The sequence below is a fragment of the Zonotrichia albicollis genome, chromosome W (genome assembly GCF_047830755.1).
Source record: "Zonotrichia albicollis isolate bZonAlb1 chromosome W, bZonAlb1.hap1, whole genome shotgun sequence".
Lineage (NCBI taxonomy): Eukaryota > Metazoa > Chordata > Aves > Passeriformes > Passerellidae > Zonotrichia > Zonotrichia albicollis.
In genome coordinates this window covers 12,596,939-12,605,324 of record NC_133859.1, presented here as the reverse complement: position 1 = coordinate 12,605,324, position 8,386 = coordinate 12,596,939, and positions in this window count along the sequence as shown.

Genomic DNA, 8,386 nt, shown 5'->3' with positions numbered 1-8,386 from the left:
TATGCCCAGGTGGCTACTAATCTGTTGCACTATTTTGCAAATGAAATGTAATTCTTTATCTGAGGATATCGTGGCTGGAACTCTGAAGCGTGGTATTATTTCTTGTAAAAATAATCTGGTCACTCTTGAGTTTTGACATTTCTGGTGGGGAATGTTTCTGGCCACCCTGAAAATGTATCTAATCAATACCAGTAAATACTGATACTCCCCTTTCCTTGGGAGTTCTGAAAAGTTAATTTGCCACTGTTGTCCAGGCCCGTGGTCTCTCCCAGTCTGACCGAGTTTTGGCCCGGGGGTATTTTGGGGTTAGTCTGGAGGCAAGGATCACATTATCTGCACAGCTGAGTGATAGTGGCATATAAATTCTTGACAACGATTCTTTCAGTCAGATGTTTGTTCTTGAAAGCCTGTGGAAATTACTACTTCAAAGTCAACACTTCATTTCAATGCACTCTGTATCACTCGCAGCCTTGGTGATTTCGAGAAAGGAGCCACACTCTATAAAAGGCTTTAAGCAGTTAGGCCCTAGTGTGTTTTCTAGTGCTCTTCCTTCACTTGTAACCACGAAAATGGGAAGGGATTACTAGCTCTTTTTCAATGGTAGCCTACTCCTTGTAGTTGTACGTCTCTTTTGATTAGTATTATTGTATTATGGCTTACCTTCGAGGAAAATCTGTACCTCACCCTTTGCTGCTTTCTTTGCCTCTCCATCCGCCAGCTCATTTCTTTCCTCCAATTTTAAGCTCACTCTCTGGTGTGCCTTAATATGCTTTTTCAGGTAGCTGAACTGCTTCCAGCAGCTGGATTGTCTCTTCTTTCCCTGTGAGGTCAGCAGTCCCCTCTCCTTCCAGATGGCTCCATGTGCATGTATGACTCCAAATGCATACCTCGAGTCTGTGTAGATGGTTATTCTCCTCCCTTTTGCCCTTTCCAGGGCACAGGTCAGGGCAATTATCTCAGCCTTCTGCACAGAGGTCCCTGTTGGTAGGGGTCCAGACTTTATTACCTCTCTGCAGTTAGTCACTGTGTATTATGCAATGTCGCTTCCCATTGGCAACGTAGCTGCTCCCGTCAGTGAACCAGGTCTCTGCATCATCCAGAGGAGTGCCCTTTAAGTCTGGGTGGCTGGAGTAGGTAGCTTTGATGGTCTCCAGGCAATCGTGGTTTTCTGCTTCTCTTTGATTCTACAGAGAAAAGAAGCTGGGTTGACAATATTAGTCACCACTATCTCTACATCATCTTGCTCTACCATGATGGCCTGGTATTTCAAAAACCTCTGTGCTGAAAGCCAGTGGCCCCCCTTTACTTCCAGTACTGCGGACACTGTGTGGGACACTAGCACTGTCATTTTTTGTCTCAGGGTAAACTTGCGTGTGAGACAGAGTAAGGATCCATCCTGAACTAGGTGAAGTGTCTGGGAGAGGTGAAGGGTCTGTGGAGCTAAAGCTGAAGGAGAGGCCGCGTTCCAGAGACAGCAAGGAGACAGAGAAAGAAAAACAGAAAAACCACGAGGTCAATCTGCCCCCGACCTAGGAATTCCTCCGATAAAGAAGAATTAGTGCTAAGTGTCATGCAAGATGAATATGTATGAACTTATTGTGAAACTGTATGCATATGCATTTGGAAGGGGTATAAAAGGAGGTCTGAAATCTTCAGGGGTACGCATGCCCTTTTGGAGAGTCTTGCGTCCGGCGCGCGTCGTAATAAAGCATACTGGGCTTTACAACTTTTACAAGTTGTGAGGTTTCTTCTTTTCTCCGCAAAACACGTGCCTCTTGAATATTCAGCACAACTGCTGCTACAGCTCTGAGGCAGTCTGGCTGTCGTTCAGCTGTTGCATCTAGTTGCTTAGAGAAGTAAGCAACTGCCCTCTTGTATGGACCCAAGTCCTGAGCCAATATTCCCAGGGCAATTCCTTGCATGGAAAAAATAGAAAGAATGATTTATTTACATCAGGAAGTTTCAAAGCTGGAGCCGACATGAGGGCACTCTCTAGCTGGTGAATGGCCCGTGTGGCATCTTTTGTCCACTGGAGATCTCGGTTTCCATCGGCAATAAGAGCATAGAGGGGTCTGACGAGCAGTCCATAATTATAAACTCACAGCTGGCACCACCCTGCCATGCCTAAGAAGGTTCAGAGTTCCTTCGTTGTCTCGGGTTTCGGGGTTTGGCATATGGCTTCCCTGCCCTAAAGTCTGCTGCTCAGCACTCACTTCTTACCCCAGGTAGATTACCTTCTGTTTCACTACCTGTGCCTTTTTCTTTGAGACTCTGTATCCTTGGAGTCTTAGGAAATTCAGAAGGCTTACCGTCCAGGCTTCTCTCGCTTCCCTCGTCCCAGTGGCTACCAGAAGATCATCCACGTACTGCAACAGCCCCCTTTCCTCTTGTGGAGCTTCCTGGAACTCTGGGTCTTTGCAACCTGTTCTCTGATCGGAGTGGGGAATTTTGAAGCCTTCAGGCACATGGACTATGTGAGCTTGTGTTTGAATGCAAAAATTTTCTGGCTGGCTTCGTGGACAGGGAGGCAAAAGAAGGCATCTCTTAGGCCTAAAACAGTGAACCAGGTTAGCTCAGGGGTTAGACAAGTTAATAAAGTATATGGATTTGCTACCACAGGGTATAAATTCTGTGTCATCTTACTGACAGCCCTTAATCCAGTACTATCAATTATTGGACTGATTCCTTCCTTATCTTCCTTTTGAGGGTACTACTCAACTCTCACTGGTTGTGTTCTTCCCTTAAGCTTGATTACCATGGGGGGGCATTTTTCCCTCTCCCTGGTACAGCAGAGGCCCATACCCTTGAAAACACTATTTACTTATTCTAATATCTCCTTACTAGTGTCTTTCTTAATTTCAGTGTCTGTTAATGTTAAGCCTAACATCTTTATATCATTTGCCTCCAGAGTAACTGTGGTGGTTTGACCAGGAAGAAGTGGGAATTCTGGGATGCTGTGGTCAAACCAATGGATGTTCGAGAGTTTGATACTGGCACCTGGTGTAGCCAGTGGGGTTTGGACACACTTCCGAGAATACACAGGGGTTAAAAAGCAGAGCTCTGCCCCTGGCAGGCTGTCTTGGGACGTCGAGGTGAAGAAGTCAGATCTCCCTCCCCTGTCCAGCCGCTGCTGCTGGGCGGGGGAGGGGCAGCCACGTGGTAGGCCCTGGGCCTGGACAGAGATGGGAGGTGAGGAGGCCCTCGAGGATGGAAGGGTGGAAGATCCCAGGGAGTCAGCCCTCGGGCAGCCATCCCCCCCCCCAGGAGGGAGAGAGAGAGCCGGCGACACCGAATGTGATAGCAGCCGGCCCAGGAGGAGAAGGGGGGGGGAAGAGTGCCCAGCCGGAGCAGCAGCGTGTGTGGGAGTGCCGCAGCTCCGGGACAGAGACTGAAAGTTTTAACCCCTTTCTTTCATGATTGGGGCCTTGCAAAAATGCTAATCCTCCTCGAAGCTGAATAAGAAGGGAGATAAGAGATGAGATGAGACAAGGACCTGGCCCGAAGAACGTGGAGATGATTGAATGGGGAGAGATGATTTGGAGTGGCCTTTTGGCTAGACTTTTCTTGTGGCCATGGACTCTGTTCCTGTGACACAGAGACTGCACTTAGGGGGAAGCAGTGGCTCAGAACCAGGAGGGTTCATCGTGAGGACCCCCCGGCCCCAGGGGGTTGGAAAAATATGGGGGGGACAGATGTCCCAAAGCAGAGACTGTGCCTTTTTGGAGTGAGACAAGGCATCCTTGAAAGACAACCCTAAAAGCAGCTCTGGCCATGCACAGTGGTGAGAGCACTGGGCATGGAAGGAAGATGTCACAAGCGGCAAAAGGACTTTTTCCGGGCGGTGCCGAAGTGACAGGGAAGCACACGAGGTTTCAGTGTGTTTCCAGGGGAAGCCTATGGAACAAGAAGGACTCCTTTCCTCTTCATGAACTGAAGTTTGAGTATACTAAAGTGTGGTGCCAGGCTGGGCAGTTGGTGATTTGGGAGAATGTATCAGATTGAGAAAGTCAGGTAGTGGGGAGGAGGAAAGTGTTTTTTTTGTAAGGTTTTCAATTTTTTTTCTTTTCCTTATAGTTTTTCCCTATTTTCCTGTAGTTTAGGTAATAAAGTGTTCTTTATGTTTAAGCTAAAGCCTGTTTTGCTTATTCCTGGTCACATCTCACAGCAGACACCAGGGTGAGGGCATTTTCATGGGGGGCACTGGCTCTGTGCCAGGCTCAAACCATGACAGTAACCTTTCTCATTTGAGAATGTTTAGCGAATTGAGTGATGTGTACAAAAGCTTTTAAGTACACATAGTACACGTGTTACTTTAAAGGTTTGCAAAAGTATGCCTCCTCAGACTGGCCAGTTGTTCGGTTTTCCCCCATGCTACAACAAAAACATTCTCTACAGGTACTAAAGCTTTATTTAAAACTGAATATATGGCCCTTGTGTCGACTAAAATTCTTCTCTTTTGGGGAGGTCATCTTTATCCTTCCTCCCTTACCTTGGGAGGAGCCTTTAACAAATCATATGTACTCATTTTGGGAACTGTGATTGCTTTGCATTTCAGCATGATAATCTTTGCTTGACTTCATATGTTGCTATCTTATGCTGCATGCTGAACAACACGTTTGATTTGCTTTCTCTGCGCCTTGTTTTCCTTTTCAAGGGCCAAGACCAGAGGGCGGTCTGATCTCACAGTCTCTTTGCCATTCTGGGCGATTTCTTAAAACAAAAAGACATATCAGCATACAAAAAACCCTATCCCATTTATCTTCCTATTATAAAACAGTACTAACTGCAATGAAGTATTATAAATCTTTTTATTTTCTGAGCTGCTCTTACTGGCAACCTTCTCCCAGTGAGCCCCTCCTAAAAGGGGCTAATTTAGGAACCTCTTTGCTCTGGTCAGTTCTCATTATCTCTTTCTCCTTGCCCTATCTCGCTTCCACCCAAACTTCTCTTTAAAAAGCCTCACAGTAGTGAAGTTTCTCAGTCTTCCTCCTACACACACAAAGCTCCAGGTGGCAGGTATCAGATGTGATTCCCACACACAGGCTTTAAGATCTTAGGTTCTGAATCAGCTTGATTAGAAACCTTTGATTTACACTCGGGGCGTGTGCCCTGACGCTTATTAAAACAGCAATAACAACGTTTCTCACAAACACCACACTGCAATAATACCTGCACATCCAGCTTTTGCCCACAGGTCATTCCCATGTTCCCTGGGGTGACAGGGCAGCCAGAGCTGTCCCTGTGCTCAGGAGACAGCCACTGTCACCTCACGCAGCATGCCAGCCTCTTGATGCACCAAAGGCTCTGAGGAATTGCCCGCAAAGTCAGGCTATTCTGTTTGTTACAGAGAACTCTAAATCCCTACAGCAGACTGTTCCCAGTCCAGACTTGCTATGGTACCAGCTGAAGTCTCATTAACTAATTTGTCTCATTCATCTCTTCTATCTAAACTCTGTTTTAAAAAATATCAGTCTTTTCTAGTTCTCTTCTTGCACAATCTTATTAAGCACTGGGTCTAATTACACTTGTTTTACTGCCTTGCAAAAAGGCTGTGCTTGTCACAGCCAAAACTCTGATATGCCCACAGACACTGTTTTGCGGAGAAAAGAAGAAACCTCACAACTTTATAAAAGTTGTAAAGCTCGGTATGTTTATTTACGGCACCGGACGCATGCGGAGGAAATTCTCCTCAAAAGGCATGCGTACCCCTGAAGATTCAGACCTCCTTTTATCCCCCTTCCAAATGCATATGCATACAGTTTCACAATAGGTTCATACATATTGAAGTCGGAGGGAGAGACCCACCTTGCATTGATCAGCATCACTCCGATTTATTAATCAATCAGTCACTTTTTATAACCGTGTTAATTAAGTTCATGCATATTGCAAAATCTGAGCTCACAATAGGTCAGAGATAACATACCAACCCCTCCTTATGTTTTCAATACCAAGATTTGGGTTCTCAAAATTATTCTTGCTTTCCCAAAACAGCCAAAGGTAGAACATCCACTTGTTATGAGAAAGCTGCCCGAGAACTCCGACATGCAAGGCTCTCAAGGCCTTCATGTTTGTCACTTTTACCTGTAATTAAAAATAACCTGAGAACCTCTGCTGTTCACAGAAACAGGCTGTGAGAATTTGTCCCCCACAGCTGCCTTCTGAGCCATCCCTGAAAAAATCTCCAACACATACATATTCATTCCGCATGACTTTTATCGCCAGTTCTTCTTTTTCAAAGTAATTCCTAGGTCGGGGGCAAATTGACCTCGTCGTCTTTTCTGTTTTTCTTTCCCTGTCTCCTTGCTGTCTCAGCATGTGAGTTTTTCCTTCAGCTTTGGCCTCACAGACTTTTCACCGTTGTTAGACACTTCACCTAATTCACAATGGATCTCTACTCTGTCTCAACACAGAAACACGCACCCCCCCCCCTTTTATCTCAAATTCACTAGAGCCAAGGCTTGAATTGCTGTGAGGGGGAGAATTCTTGGAATTCCTTTAACTCGCTTTATCGAAGTTAAACATAAATCACCATACCATAGTTCTTCTGTGTAAAATGCTACTCTTGTTGCAAACAAAATCTTAAAATCTCCACAAACACCACTATACAATCTGAGAATCAAATTACCACAATGCAGTGGAAGAAAATCACCACACAAAATCACTGGGAAAGGGCATATCTCTCAGAGTGCCTACTTTTCTCAACACAACACAGCATACCATAATTAAGCATTTACTCACATCAGTTTTTTCTGGACACAATCAAAATAGCAGCACTCAGTCTAGAGATCAAGTCCAAAAATCCAGGGCAAAAGAACTCTCTGAGCTCATACTCACGGTTAAAATGTACCAAATCTACACAAATCACTACATTTAAACACAATAAATACCATCACTGACGTTCCTCCAGTCACGTCTCAGCAGGGCACTTCCCTCCCTGCCCCCACAGCCTGCTGCAGCCAGCACCTCAGGCCTCACTTGTCTGCTTCAAACACGGGTAGTACTCATCCCCCCCCACAGTGTACAGCACTGTAAATATACTCTCTTTTATACACCATACACTTATACACTTGCACGATTAGAAACACAGTGCACTGACCACACAATGCATTAACCATACAGCGACACAGTGTCCGGACACCACACACACACGCACAAACAAAACACACACAGGTTCAGCAGTTCTGCTCTATCAGAACAATGAACCCCCAATACACACATACATGGGTTCACCCGACCCACCCCCAGGGTCACTAGCGGTCTTCCCTATCAGAACAATGAACCCCATCTCTACTGTAGTTGCTCTATCAGCTTTACCCAGACGTCTCTGAGTTATTTACTCCCTTTCTCTCCTTTCCCTCCCCCGGAGGCCCCTCAGTACATACCATATTCTCCTCCGCAGGCCAGCAGGTCCTTGTCTGTCCTCGCAGGAGGCAAGCTGAGACGAGCGAAGCCCCACCAGGAAAAAAATCCTAGGGCACGCCTTGGAGGTCCATCTATCCCCTTTGCCCCTGTGGGGACAGAGAATTCCTGGCTTGACTCGCCATAATGTTTTGCGGAGAAAAGAAGAAACCTCACAACTTTATGAAAGTTGTAAAGCTCGGTATGTTTATTTACGCATGCGGAGAAAACTCTCCTCAAAAGGCATACGTACTTCTGGGAACTTCAGATCTCCTTTTATCCCCCTCTCAAATACATATGCATACAGTTTCACAATAGGTTCATACATATTCATTTTTATGGGTTTCTTGTGACTTTTACCACTAGTTCCTTTTTATCAGAAAGAATTCTGAGGTCAGGTCGACTTGTCCTTACAGCAGTCCCTGTCTCTCTCTATCATCTTCTGTCTCCTCCCCTTTATCTCTGTCCTTCGCTGAAGTAACTTCACTGAGTTTAGGCCTTGCAGTCTGGCTAAATAACTACGATTTCTAACCAGAGACTCAACTCAAAAATGCCCATTTCATCTAAATTTAAATGGATTTCTATCCTGGAAAATTTTCACTTTGCTTCACACAAGCTTTAAGATCTTAGGTTCTGAATCAGCTTGATCAGGAAATTTTAATTTACACTTGGGGCATATGCCCTGACGCTTTTTAGAACAGCAATACCAGCGTCTCTCACAAACTCCACGCGGCAATAATACCTACGCAGGGTGCCAGCCTCTCGATGCACCAAAGGCTCTCAGGAACTGCCCGCAGAGGCAGGCTATTCCGTTTATTAGAGGGAAGTCTAAATCTTCTACAGCAGGTTGTTCCCAGTCTAGACTTACTATAGTACCAGCTGAAGTCCGATAAAGCTCCTCTAAATGAACTCGTTCGTCTCTTTTATCTATCCAATAATTCACAGGATTCATACGCTCCCAGGGGCCGAGTCCAAACCACTGGTGCAG